Consider the following 15,125-nt stretch of genomic DNA (forward strand, 5'->3'; position numbering starts at 1 on the left):
GGGTATGCTGGCATATTGAGTCTAGCCAATATTGCCCTACCAGTTTTTGTGAAGCTGAGGCGCTCCCTCTGTCGCATCAGGGTGGCCTGCCTCAGTTCGTCGAAAGTATTGTGCACTCCCAAAGCTAACATGCGCTCCGTTGAAGTACATTTAGGCAGGCCCAGAGCAGCTTTGAAAGCGGTTCGGATTATTGTGTTAGCCTGCTTTTCCTCCTCCCTGTTCAGGATTTGGTACGATTAGCCATACGTTATTCGACTAACCACTAAAGCCTGTACGAGCCTTAGGGTATCGTCTTCTCGCATTCCCGCTTTTCGATACGTCACGCGACATATCATTTGGGCTATGTTGTTGGCTGTGGATTTGAGGGTCTTGAGTGTCTGTACTGCTCTCCCGTCGCTCTGAAGCCACAAACCCAGGACTCGCATCGTGGGTACCTCTCGGACTGATCGGCCCTCAACCACGATGTTAATCGATCCTCTGGATTTGTAGCCTTTCGTGTGTATCCGGATAACCTCAGATTTTTCGGGTGCGCACTTCAGGCCACTCCGTCTAGAAAATTTCTCCACCGCTAATACTGCACTTTGGAGCGTATATTCCTTATCCCCTAGTGAACCTCTGCTCGTCCACAGCGTCATGTCGTCTGCGTAGAGCGTGTAACCTAGGTCGGGTATCCGATCCAGATCGCGCGCGAGGCGACACATCGCCATGTTGAAGGGAAAATGAGGAACTTTTCAAGGGTGAAGTTGTTTCACACAAAGGAAAAGTATTACTAAATAGTGACCAGTTCCTTTTGTTTTGTAAGCCAGATTGCATGTATTTGACATTGCTTACTGACTCTTAATCATTCTCGCTGTCCAATACAAGCATATGCACTCACATATGTTTTCAAACAAAATTATTGTGTGGAGCCATGTTTGTGGTGGAATAAAATTGGTCCCAATACAGAGCTTTGTGGCACACCAGATCTTACTAGCGATCGCGGAGAAGAAAGTTAATTAGTAGTTACAAATTGGTACCGGTTAGTTAAGAATTTACTAATCCAATTCGTAGTCCTGTCAATTCGAAGTTTACTGTCGTTTGTGTATCGGACCAAGCCGATGACCCCTGGCCTGGGCGGTCCCTGGCGCTTCACCTAGTGGTGGCCTTTGAAAATAGCAGTGTGGCACCAGTGGTTGCATCAGGATCTAGGCTCATGAAGATAGACAGCAACGTGCACAGGGCAAGGAGTTTGGTGGCCTGGTACTCGTCACATTTGTGGAGAACACTATAGTTTTTGCGAGTCCTAGCCCCTACCTAGGGTACCAGTCTGTGCACTGCGCGTGTGTATATATATATATATATATATATATATAATATGTTGTGTAGGATTGCTCGTTGGCAGCACGTGCTCATGCAGCAGCTGACGGGCCTTCGATGTGTTTCGCCCTGGTAGTGCGGTCGTCTTTGTGGTTCTAGAGCTGCGCTGGCATTGCCCAAGAACAGGATATATTGGCATGGTGCAGAATTGCAGAGTGGGGCGCTCCATTCTATTCCCACTTCATTCCTTCAGAGTTGTGGTTTATGTGATTCCAGTCCTTTTGTTGGGGTTCTGACAGTTGAACCATTCCCACTCCTTGAGTGGTCGAACTAATCTGCTCCAATCCTCCAATTACAGTAAATAAAACGCTTTCTGTATAATTACTTACTACTTGCGCCCCGATGCGATAGCGTAGAGGTAGAGCATCTGCCTCACGTGCAAAAGGACTGTGGTTCAAATCCCGGTGCCACGCAATTTTCCACTGGATAAAAAAAAATCCACATGTTGATACAGCTGTATAAACAGGCCTGGTGGCCTGACCCCGGTGACCAGAACCGGTAATGCACTCCCTCACCAGAGCAGGATTGACCACCTTGGTGCAGTACTTGGCCAGTCCTTGACCTTCTGTATGAATAGAACAATCAAACCTCGGCCCTCAGTCCCCAGCAGCTACTAAGCAACTGACCATTGCGGCAGTCAGACCTGTGATGCAGCAGAGCGTGCTAAGAATCTCTGGATCTGGACAGGCCGCCATTGGAATCTGAACCTGGCAATGTTTAACGCTAGAACATTTTCTAGTGAGGAGAGTCTAACAGTGCTATTGGAGGAATTAGCGGGCATTAAATGGGATATAATAGAGCTCAGTGAGGTTGGGAGGACAAATGAAGCATATACAGTGCTAAAAAGCGGGCACATGCTGTGCCACCAGGGCTTAGCGGAGAGACGAGAACTAGGAGTCGGATTCCTGTTTAATAAGGATATAGCTGGTAACATACAGGAATTGTATAGCATTAACGAGAGGGTGGCAGGTCTTAATTGTTGTGAAACTTAATAAGAGGTACAAATTGAAGGCCGTACAGGTCTACACCCCTACATCCAGTCATGATAACCAGGAAGTCGAAAGCTTCTATGAAGACGTGGAATCGAGCTAGGTAAAGTCAAAACAAAATACACTATACTGATGGGCGACTTCAATGCCAGGGTAGGCAAGAAGCAGGCTGGAGAAAAGTCATTGGGGGAATATGGCAAAGGTTCTAGGAATAGTAGGGAAGAGTTATTAGTAGAGTTTGCAGAACGGAATAATTTGCGGACAATGAATACCTTCTTCCGCAAGCGGGATAACCGAAAGTGGACGTGGAGGAGCCCTAATGGCGAGACTAAAAATGAAATAGACCTCATACCCTGTGCTAACCCTGGCATCATACAAGATGTGTATGTGCTCGGCAAGGTGCGCTGCAGTGACCATAGGATGGTAAGATCTCGAATTAGCCTAGACTTGAGGAGGGAATGGAAAAAACTGGTACATAAGAAGCCGATCAATGAGTTAGCGGTAAGAGGGAAAATAGAGGAATGTCGGATCAAGCTACAGAAGAGGTATAGGGCTTTAACTCGGGAAGAGAACCTTAGTGTTGAAGCAATGAACGAAAATCTTATGGGCATCATTAAGGAGTATGCAATAGAAGTCGGTTGTAACTTCGTTAGACAGGATACCAGTAAGCTATCGCAGGAGACGAAAGATCTAATTTTAATACCACCACTTATACATAGCTTTCATTGATTACAAGAAAGTGTTTGATTCAGTCAAAACCTCAGCAGTCATGCAGGCATTATGCAGTTGGGGTGTAGACGAGCCATATGTAAATATAGTGAAAGATATCTACAGCAGCTCCACAGCCACCGTAGTCCTTCATAAAGAAAGCAACAAAATCCCAATAAAGAAGGGTGTTAGGCAGGAAGATACGAACTCTCCAATGCTATTCACAGCATGTTTACAGGAGGTTTTCAGAGACCTGAATTGGGAAGAATTGGGGATAAGAGTTAATGGAGAATACCTTAGTTACTTGCGATTCGCTGATGATATTGCCTTGCTTAGTAACTCATGGGACCAATTGCAATGCATGCTCACTGACCCGCAGAGGCAAAGCAGAATGGTAGGTCTGAAAATTAATCTGCAGAAAACTAAAGTAATTTTTAACAGTCTCGGAAGAGAACAGCAGTTTACGATAGGTAGCGAGGCACTGGAAGTGGTAAGGGAATACATCTACTTAGGGCAGGCAGTGACCGCGAGTCTGGATCATGAGACTGAAATAATCAGAAGGATAAGAATGGGCTGGGGTGCGTTTGGCAGGCATTCTCAGATCATGAACAGCAGGTTGCCATTATCCCTGAAGAGAAAAGTGTATAACTGGTGTGTCTTACCAGTGCTCACCTACGGGGCAGAAACCTGGAGGCTTACAAAAAGGGTTCTACTTAAACTGAGGACGACACATCGAGCTATGAAAAGAAGAATGATGGGTGTAACGTTAAGGGGATAAGATGAGAGCAGATTGGGTGAGGGAACAAACGCGAGTTAATGATATCTTACTTGAAATCAAGAAAAATGGGCATGGGCAGGGCATGTAATGAGGAGGGAAGATAACCGATGGTCATTAAGGGTTATGGACTGGATTCCAAGAGAGGGGAAGCGTAGCAAGGGGCAGCAGAAAGTTAGGTGGGCGGATGAGATTAAGAAGTTTGCAGGGGCAGCATCGCCACAATTAGCGCATGACCGGGGTAGTTGCTGTTTATTCAAGCATTTTGCAAATGTGGCTTGCTTCTAAGCACCCCTTCTTATCTCTAAAAAAAAAAAAAAAAACAGAAATGAACATCCAGTATTCTTTTTTAACTTTCACTAAGCTTATCGTATAGCTCAGTGTTAACATACAGGTTAACATACAGTATTTACAGGTGAGGTTACAGAAAGCAGTAATAATTGACAGTAAACACTGCTTGGGTGGTGAAAAACATGGGAATCAGGTCATTTTATTTTCGACAATTTTTTTTGGCATAGGAGGCTAAGCAAATGGTGATGTAGCAACACTGTAAAGACTGAATAAGATGGATGTGGAATGCCTTGATGACTTCTCTTTCTGTTTTTTATTTTGCCTTCGAAAGGAATTTATTCTGTTCCAGATAAGGGAGGCAGCTTTTGCATCTGCAACAGAACATTGGTGGATGTTGTGTGAAGCACTTTCTCCATGCTTTTTCACTACCTGAGCAAGGTAACTTTCTTGGTGCTTCATCACGCAATTTATACAATCAACTTCCATTAATTCTACCCTCACGAGACTGACGGGTCGAATTAAGATGCAAAAACCTGCTGAAGCACTGTTGATTCATTTGGCAATATGTGCTTGAGTAAAACGCCTCTGAAACGAATGTGCATCAAATTCTATTCTATTCTATTCTATTCTGTTCTATTTGTCCACAGTATAAAACTAAAGTAGAAATGACTTAACTCCAAACCAAAGTAGAAACCTACGCGTACCTCATTTTTTAGAATGCCAGCTGATTTTCCAAAGCCAGCTTCGCCGTATTACAGCCATGATATGTGGTAAAGCATATGAATGGTGCAACCACGGTTTTAGTTTCGCAATCGATTGCACAGCTAGGCAATTTGCGTCTCAATGTCCTTCGAAAACAAAAAGTGTTCGTTAGAATCAGATAAGTACCACAATCGGACATTGTCAGCTACCGTTACTGCTTGAAAATCTTTCTCGGGTGGGTCAAAAATAGGCATTTCAGAGAGATGGCATTTGTTTAACGCATTCACTGTCCCCTAAGCTCTACTGAGACATGGGCTGCCACTAAAAGGGGTCATTATTGGGGTCTGGTCAAGTTCGCATTATCCGGCAAATGCCAGTTTTAGGATCGAAATGATGAATGTTTAATTCCATAGAAATGCATGGGCGTCGGCCAGGTTCGAATTAACTGAAAAAATTAAATTAACCGGAGTCAGATTATTGGAAGTTTACTATACACCCTTTTCTGTTCTCCAAGAAGTTGCCATTTTAATATGTAGTCTTCTACTATCAGTGTGGCAATGGTGCTAAATTTAGCATTTGTTTGAATCATCCATTGTTCCAAGGACAATTAAGCTACAAAGTAGGGGCACACTTTGAGACTTGAAACATTTCCACATATAAAGGCAGGGCATGTTAACATCTGTACAATTAACATAAGTTGGCTGTATTGTCTACATAGCATGTGGTTGCTTTTTTGGAATGTGGTCTTTCTGTAAAACAAAGTTGCATATGTTTCAAATAAATTGCTGAACCATTGCTTGTGTGTTTTCCTGTGCTCTCTGTGCTGATTGCGCTTTTGAAAGTGCAGTGAGCAACTGCAGACTGAAATGCACAAGGCTTCACTTTATCATGCCAGGAAGCATTTTGGCTTGACAAAGGAGCCTTAATGAACCCCTTCCATGCACACACTTTTTTTGTATAAACACATCAAATGAAAGACAGTGACCTCTTCTCATGTATTTTAAAGCCTGGCAGTGTTAAAGACAGAGTGAAGTTGTACAAATACAATTTACTGTTAAGTATTGCTGCTAAAACCTCATGCTTGTGTATAGTATATGCATGCAGTGCTGGCTATGCCGTGGTAGAGCCGTGAAACAGCTTTCACTACACTGTTTGCTATAGCATTGCTGTGTTCTGCAACCTGAGGTCAAAACTATAAATCTCTAGATGTTCAGCAGCACAGTTGACAGCTATTTCCGTATGTTCGATGCACTCCTGGCCAGGGACTTCTCGTCCTGTAGGCAAAATAGATGGCTGCCTCGGATGCTGTTTTGGAAAGAGCGCAGCATACCTCGAAAGCTTGCTCACAATGCTTCACCAGCAGGTTTTGCCAGCGAGAGTGGAGGGGGGCACAATAATTTGACTTTACATGGTGTGGCACAATACCTTAAAATGCTGCTGCTTCTGGCTTCCACTTACTATGACATGCTGGTGCACCTCAACATGGAGCAACCCCATTTTACTAAAATTCTGAATTCTTCTACCAACATGGTGTGGTGTGGCTATCTATGATCACTGTATAAAACCGGGGCAAACAGCATGTCTAAAAAGTACAAAAGCTGGTATAACTGTAATGAATGACCTGCAGTCATCCGAAATGTGCAAAATCGCAAGAATTGGTCAAACTCAAACACTGCACAGTTTAAGTAGTCCTGGCACAATTTTTTTCTTATGCGTGTGTAGCTGTCATTCAGTTAACTACACTACAAAACTTCAAATTCCTTCTATGCGCAACAAATATATCCTTAATGCCAACATTTAAACATGTGCCAAAGGCAGTATGGCCCCATAATCTGGTGACAACATTGCATGGTAGGTCACAAACAAATGATGCATGCTGCAGTTGTTCATGAGTAAGCCATGCCATTATTAGGTCATTGAAAACTGAGCATGTTAGGACCACTATGCAGCACAACATTGGTCTTTGTCTTGGTGCACACTGTGGAGTGGGTGCATGTTAAAAACCTCAGGCGATTAAAGTTAAGCCGGAGTCTGCAACTATGGCATGCCTCGTAATCGTATCGTGGTTGTGACTTATAGAACACTAGAAGTAAATTAATTTGAATTTAGATGTTTGAGAAGAGTCATAAGAAAATTTATTTAGTGAAGCAAGTCTTAGCACACATCAAGAATCGCTCAAAGCACATGCAGCTTTCAGTGGCATGGTGTGGCCATAAAAGCTGCCATTTGGAACCAGATTAATATAAAAAAAATTCAGTCCAAAAGTTTAATGTCAGTGCTCCTTTACATGTAAGCATGAGGGACACATCTTTAAAGGCATCATCTAAATCCTGTGGAAGTATTTATTGGTGAATATCAAATGCCCTACATCTAAGGAAGTTATAGGGTGTTGTGATAACAGGAAGCCACAAGATTTTTGTTGCGCACTCTTCCTATATAGGAAGAGTGCACAATATAGGGCAGCAACAAAATAGTTGGGCCTAGTTAAGAATTCATTCAAGATCCTTGCCAATTTGGCAGGTTCACTATGATTAGAGATAATGAAGGCCAAGCACCTTGAAATGCATGCCCAAACCTCATCAGCATTGCATCACTTATTTCAAATAACTTTCATTTTGTAATTTTGCCAGATTAAAAGTTCTCAAAAACCTGCTTGACTGGTTTCAAGAACTTTTCGACAACGGTTTGGTTCCATTCGAATGCAGCATTGTCAGTCTTTAGTGAACTAGACCCATCTTTACTGATATGCAATTAGGTAGATCAAAGCAGATGCTGTCAAAGTGCATGTGCAAGTGTGTTTGGAGTGGGCATGCCTGGGTTATGTTGCCAAGAAGGGAGTTTTGAGCTTAATGCACACAGCAGCTATAGATATGAAAACCAGCACTTTATTATTTTTTTAGATACCACAGACCTTTAGCAGGGCTTGAGCTAATGCTGGTCATAATCTACTATAATTTCCACCATATATGGCCCTTGTCATCACAAGTTTTTTTATGGTCCTACAGTTTATTCCCGCCGTGTACAATCAAAATCTCTGCCAAAGACAACAGAAACAGTATGATTGGAAACTGCAGAATTCTCCATCTGCGGAGGTGGCTGGCTGATTGCCGTATTAGATGCTTTGTGAGCTGGCATTGATGTGTAAATCTCAACTCATCTGCAAGCATACAAAATAGGCTTTGGGATACTTTTACCACAAGAAGAGAGACTAGGATGACTGTTGCCTGTGACATATGGCACATACCCATGATGAGGGATCGGCTAGGATTCCCCATGGATACAACATCAAATAGCTTTATATTCCCACTAACTTGATAGTACATAATACTGATATGTAAGAAAAATAAACAACAAGGTAACTGAAAAACGAACAGGTATACTACGATTGAGCCACAAGGGGAAAGATGGAAACATTTGTGTTAATTGTATGAAAAAAATGTGCCTAAGATGTCATCTTCCCAGCAGCAACAATATGATCATGCACAAACTAGCATTGCTCTTCAGGCACACACCAGGCTGCTCACACCATTTTCTACAAGATTTGAAGCCCAACAGGCAAAAGGGGTGAATACCTTCAGCATAAAAGAAGAAAGTTATTCTATTCCATATCCTCACATGAAACACAGCAATATTGTTACAAGCCATTTTCACACATTGAAGGCATCAGCAATGTGATGAAGACAATTGAAGCACTCGTGTTCTTATTTCCATTGCAATACAAACCTACACTTGGTCATATGAAGGTGCATGTGCCAAATTCAACCGTGTACTGTTATGAGGCACATGGAACAGACATTCCAAGGAAGTGAAATATTTGTAATGCAGTTACTTAATTTGTCCAGTCAGAAGGGCAATGCGCTAAATACAAAAAAAAACCCTACAGGCCCACTATGCAATGCTTTTGCCAAACTATCCAAAACTTCAATGTGTGCAAGTCCACAATGACCAGGAAAAGAAGTAAACAAATTTCTTGAAGATGGAATGAAAAAGAAATGTTGCAACAATTGAGAAATGAGTTCCTTGCTTTTCAGTGGCACACGGATCCGTGTGCCACTGAAAAGCATCTGACCAGTAAGTAGTTGAGCATGACTAGGGGAAATATGATCAATTTCACAAATAGCACCATTCCAAAAGAACTGGCACACTGCATTGATTTCTCAGGTGACAACTATTTTTCGAAAAGCCTCTGAGCGCGTTAATACAACCTGAGGCAGCTTAAATCTAGGTCACATGGAATCGAAAAATACAGCAGCGGGTGTAACACTTAAATTTGCTATCTCGCGAACATGAGCGAAAACTTCAATTTGAAAAGGTTTGCTCGAAAGGAAAACTCACGGCCGTAACGCTGCTGCCCATCGCCAGTTGTGTGAATAAAAAAAAAAACATCTGCACGATCAATAGACACTTCGTCGATATTTGAAGCAGATCGTTAGTGAATATCAAGAAATGTGCACTGGATAAGAGCGAAACATCTAACCGACTGACTGACGGAAGTAAGGCTCACAGGATAAGTTTTCTCTATCTGCACCGATAATGCAGCACGTACTGTGCAATTAAATCGCCCGTAATGCGCAGCAATTACCGCACTCGATTGAAGTCACCATCGCAGCGAAGCGCTATTTATTTCAGTACCACGAAAAACAAGGTATTCACCTAAGTACAGCGGCGGTTTACCTGTCGGCAAGCCCCTAACTCGCATATGACGAAAGCAAATGTCACGGAGTCCAAACCCACGATTGCTCAAGTCAAACTGCGCTCGCACGAATATCGCGCACGTTATACGCTTTCGACACGCACAAAAGCGCGCCAAGCGCGCGCAGAACGTCTTGCAGCCGACACGACGGCAATGGCTAATCTACGTTCGAGAGTAGCTCTTTCAAAAAAGTAAAAACAAGCAACAATGTGACGTCACATCCTGCGAAAAAGAGTTGTTCTCCTTTCTCACCTTCTCTCACCTCACGCATGCGCAGCGATCACGGAGCACTCGGGGGCGATGTTCAAGTGGCGAGCCGGGCATAGTCGCGTCGTCATGGCGTCGTCGCGTCACCGCACTCGTATTGCGCTGTGGTGTGTTTGCGGCTGTTCTGAATGTGCTGCCGCTGCCCTTTGCTATGTAAGTGTTGCAGTGTTTTGCTGTCAAGAAAACGATATTCTGTGATCAGTTTGGGTTGTGCGATATGTTTGTGTGGTTTTAATTTGGAAATCAGTAGTGTTTTCAATTGTTATGTGACCAAGGCGGCCATGTTATTCGTGAAGCCGGGCATAGTTGCGTTATCGCACTCGCATGGCACTATGGTCTGTTTGCGACTGTTCTGAATGTGCTGCCGCTGCCCTTTGTCATGTAAGTGTTGCAGTGCTTTGCTGTCAAGAAAACGACATTCTGTGATTAGTTTGGGTTGTGCGATCTGTTTGTGTAGTTTAATTTCGAAATCAGTAGTGTTTTCAATTGGAGGGCGCGGAGTGGAGGGCACTAATCAGCTCTTCAAGTTCATTGTCATGTTATGTGAGGTGCCTTTTCACTGACGCTGTAATTAAGGCGTTAAGGGCAGTATAAGGACGAAAGTTAGAGGGACGAAATCGTGCCTGTGTGTCCCTAGCGTCGGGATCGGCCGCTATGCGTGATCCTAACAAGAAAGCATTTTGCAGAATGCGAAGAAAGGCGGCAAAATTTCTGCCTGTGCGCACCTTGCCGATCTCCGCAATATAGAGCCGTCATCGTGGTATTTTAGTCTCCCGTTTAGCAAGACTGTTGCAGACAAGGGAACTGGTTCAAACAGGCTTTTTTTTTAATGATTCAGTACTAGTGCGGTATCCCAAAAGGTGAGGTCAAGTGCTCGCCCTATTTTCTTCCCTCGCGCTACAGCGCACTGACAGAATTTTGCGTGCACCATACCGTGCTTTTATCGTTTGCGCTTCAGGTTCTCGATTGTGTTTTCGCCCCCTTTACCCACGTGATGGGTATTTCATGGTATTACCGGGTACCACATGTGTCCATATATTGTGTCCAATATATGAAACGGCCAAATTCGATTTTATTTGACGCCTCAAATGGTAGTAATGTATTGAGTCCCTTGTAGCTTTGTGCTTGTTATCAATTTTACTATTTGGCGAATGGATACAGCATGTACGCTGCATAACTCGCTTGTGGATACTGCATACATGAGTCGAGTATGCCCTTGGTATAAAATAACTTGTATGCTTTAGGTAGTACGATTGTTTGCAGTTTGGGACGTGTGTCGGAATGTACGCTGTGCGCCCTTCGCGCTTTCGGCGGCCTGGCGAGTTCGTGCGGGTGCCATGTGTGCGCATGGAGTTCGCGAAGCGCTCTCGCAGTTTTTTTTTATATATATATACATGTGTTCTGTTCGCGCGCTTCGCACAACAGGGCATGTCGCAGTTCTTTGTCCTTGTGCAACACATTTTCCTAGCGTACGTCTGTGCATTATTTGATACCGGTTTCACACGGGGCTCTTTTAGCCGCTATCCAGTCCGTTACAAATCGAATTTCTCGGTCGTGATTGGCTCCTCTGCGCAAGCTACGAGAGTGAGCCAGTCGCATCGATAATTTCGATCCGGATCGGGCGTGATCGCGATCGAGAGTGGTCGTGTGACACCGGTTTTACACATGGCTCCCACATAGGGAACATTTTAAGTTCAATGCTACTGAGTGAAGAGCAAGTGCATATATATATGCCAGTGGTGGTATGTGGGCAAATCTCTCTGGTGAAGCCAATACTTGTGCATTCAATACATTTTAATTACCAGCGTAGTGCATCAATGTGTCTACTTCGACAAAACGGAGCACCAGTGCAGATATCTGAGCATACCTGTCCAGGGCAGCAAGTGTGTCTACATTGAAACCACTACCAGCATATGCGGCAGTTCTATTTCCAGCAGCGGGACTGCACAATAATCAGTAGGGTGCTCTCAAGCTGTTTATCTATGAAGCTCTGCCTGGACTGTGTGCCAAATATTTTTGGACGTGAAAGTGGGGGTGAATTGGTAAACATCAGTGGAACTGTGCCTGGACTTTGTGGCAAATGTTTTTGGATGTGAAAGTGTGAGTGAACTGGCAAAGAACTTGCTCTGCATGGGCTACATGCGTTAAACGTTTTTCTCATTCAGAGTGCTTTTTTTTTACTTTAGGAGACTGGAGATGTGCGCAAAGTGTGACATGTCAGTGTGCTAATTAATGTATTTGCTGGTTTGCAAATTATTCGTTGCAACTTTGTTTTTGCCAGAGAGGTACAACTTTGCCTCTTGTAAAGGGCTTTTTAGATAAAACACATACTATTTATTATGACCATTGCTTCCTTTGTTACACAAATGCAGCTTCCAGTGCATTCCAGTTTATTTCCATGTTTATGTAAGTTTCTAATATGAGGCTTGCATATTCATTTCTCACGTTCTGGAGTGGCAAGATGCAGCATTACTGTCTCATCGTTCGCTGTACTACAGTAGTGTTCACTTGTTACACTGAATCCCCCGTTTAAGTATTCTGTACTAATTTCACTTTTTGCTTTTTTGTTGTATGGTTATTTTTTCTCGCCATTACCTTCTTTGATATATCCTAAAGGCAATATTTCCAATTTTGCATTGTTCCCATTTTTTTTATTTCTGTCACAGGAATGGTATGCGGTGGTACTTCTTTTTATGCTCTTTTCAAGCTTCTAGCTGATAGGTAACATTGCTTGGAGGCAGTTACCATCCGATTCATACTCTTGCATTTTTCAGTCTACTTCTTCCATTCGCTCCGATGTCACTTCTGCATAACTCTAGTCCATCTAATAGCACGTGCACTTTACTATGATAAATTAGGCACTTTAGTACACTCCAGGTTTTTCTGTTCAATTTTGTATGTGTACTTGGAATTTTGTTTATGTGCTAGTGAATGTTCACTTTCGAGTTCATTACGAATCCTTTCTGCGACTTCTGTCATTGTTGATGTACCTTTACTTCTATTTGCATTTCTCACACAGTTTGTTCGAACCTTGCATAAGCATTACATTTTAATAAAGTGTTTTTGCTTTGTCACAATGTTCTCATTTCATGCACTCTTGGCATGAAGGGCTTGGTCTGGCCACCTGCCAAGACGTGGCCATTTGTTCTTTGCAGGATGTCATTCCCATTGTGGTTGTAAGCATCGTAGCTTACTAAAGGCGGTATTAAGGATTTATTATTCCTAACAGGCTCATTTTCGTGCGACTTGGTAGAGGATGCGCCGGCCATGCGGGGAACAGTGCTTGGCACTGCGCCGTGGCTCTTACAGTCAACACCGACGCTTCGACTCATCTGGGGCGCGATTGGAGATCGTTGTTCGAAACGCCCGATCAGTTTCACCTCACGCGATTGGCCTAGGCCGTGTCAACGGGTGCCGCTGACGACGTCTGCGCGGCATAGGCCAGTCGCGTGAGGTGAAACTAAACGCGTGTTTTGAACAACGATGTCTGATCGCGCCCGTCACCCGCGAAAATTAGCTTCAGGTGATCGTAAACCTTTCAAGACCGCTTCTAGACCAGCTTTTTGTTAACGTCCTAAAAACGTTTAGAAATTGGTTACGAATAGTTTTGCCAAAGGGATTACTTGTGTCTTTCCCAATCCTATTTCTAGACCAGCTTTTCAAATACGTCTTGCAGACCTGTTCTAGATCGTCTCACGAAAGTAATTAAGCCGGACATTAGCAGAGATATACGACGTTTTCCCGCCGAAGTTCTCTCATTCGTGTCTTCTTTAACCCGTTTTTATCGTCTTGGATAAACGCTACGAAAACGTTACGTATCTCTTTTGTGCTACCTGGGGACGAGCCCGGCAGCACCAGCCACGTGGACAGCAACCACGCACCGGCAGATCGTCTCCAGCGTTAGGATGGGAGCGCGGGCTGAAAGCACGTACGCTACGTGCACTGTCGGCTGACTCGACGAGCTCCATGCCGTCATGCCCGCCTACGCAAGTGAGTGCGACGCCTTCCGCGCGCGCCCCAATTGCCCTGGATGCTCCCTTCCGCGCGTTTCCATTTGATGCGCCGAAGACGACTCCCAGCGGCCAACACGCCGCACCGTCCGCTTCAACGGACACCACCGCAGAGGCCCCCACCTCGGCTGCCTCTACCGACGACGGTGCCAGCTGCCCGTCGACCGGCGACACCGACGAGAGTGCCGGCACCTTCTTCTTGCCAACCGCAAGCATGATTGGTGCCGACACTACGTCCTCCCGTACGGACGCGACCACCTCGCCCGAGGCAAGTCCTGACCGGCCGGTTTCTCCACCACTGTTGTCGCCGGCGGCCTGCTCGTCGCCCCCGCTCACCAACACCGAGCCCACTGCACCTGCGGCGGAGAAGGGCTCGCGCTCGGCGGCGGTGGCTGCTCCCGTCGACGACGACGACCCAGCTGACGGCCCCTCGTACAACGAGAGCCGGCCGAGAGCGCCCACCCCTGCCCCAGCTGCTGAGGGAACAGGGGAGCTCACCCCCAGAAACTCTCCGCTGCTGCTCGCGGCCGCCGAGGACGCCCAAGCCTGCCAGCCGGCAGTGGTACAGCCAAAACAAGCCGCAAGAAGGAGACGCCGTTACCGACGGTTCGTCGACTTCGAGCCGTACACCCCACCCGTTGACGACGGCGTCGCTCGCGATACCGCCGTCACGGTCCTCTACCGTCCCATCGGGCGCAAAGCGACTTTTCTCGCACTCTCAAGGGACGGTATCGCTGCCCAGCTCTCCTCTGTGCCAGGCGTGAGACGCGTTCGCGTGAACTTCCGCCGGAATGTGGTGGCTGCTGACGTGACGCGCGGTGCCGACTTGGCGCCCCTCCTCGAAGTGTGCGACATCGGCGGCGTGGCGGTGCGCCCCAAGGCGCTACACAGCAACTCCTGTGTGGGTGTCATCCATGGGGTCGACACTTCTTTCGACGCCCGCACGCTTCGCGAAAACCTTGAGGCCCCCGTCGCGGTGCTGTCATGTTCACGGAGTGGCGCGAGCGTCACCGTAACCTTCGTCGGGAGCGTCGTACCCACAAGCATGCGGCTGTTCAATCAGCTGCGCGCCGTTCGTGCTCGTCTGCCCCGACCACTCCAATGCGACCGCTGCGGCGTTTTCGGCCATGTCGGCGCCACCTGTTTCTACGACGCCCGCTGCGGTGAGTCGCATGCCACTGGAGACTGCCCCGCAGAGAAGCCACGGTGCATTAATTGCGGCGGCCGTCACTCGACGACTGAGCCGAGCTGCCCTGAGTGGCAGCGCGAGAGAAAGGCGGCCATGTTGCTGTCATCGTCCGAGCGGCCCCTTTCGCGCAAGAAAGCGTTAGAGC

The 15,125-nt window shown here is 45.7% G+C and overlaps 1 long non-coding RNA gene across 1 annotated transcript; it reads right to left on the reverse strand.

Annotated features, from left to right (window-relative positions):
* Positions 1-4,285: 4,285 nt before the first annotated feature.
* On the reverse strand, positions 4,286-13,142 carry LOC126545817 (uncharacterized). The gene is made up of 2 exons (XR_007602445.3): positions 9,475-13,142; positions 4,286-4,490 (listed from the first exon to the last, which is right to left on the reverse strand). It is a non-coding gene; the product is annotated as an uncharacterized lncRNA (long non-coding RNA).
* Positions 13,143-15,125: the final 1,983 nt, after the last annotated feature.

Source organism: Dermacentor andersoni, chromosome 1 (assembly GCF_023375885.2).
Source record: "Dermacentor andersoni chromosome 1, qqDerAnde1_hic_scaffold, whole genome shotgun sequence".
NCBI classification, from domain to species: Eukaryota; Metazoa; Arthropoda; class Arachnida; order Ixodida; family Ixodidae; genus Dermacentor; species Dermacentor andersoni.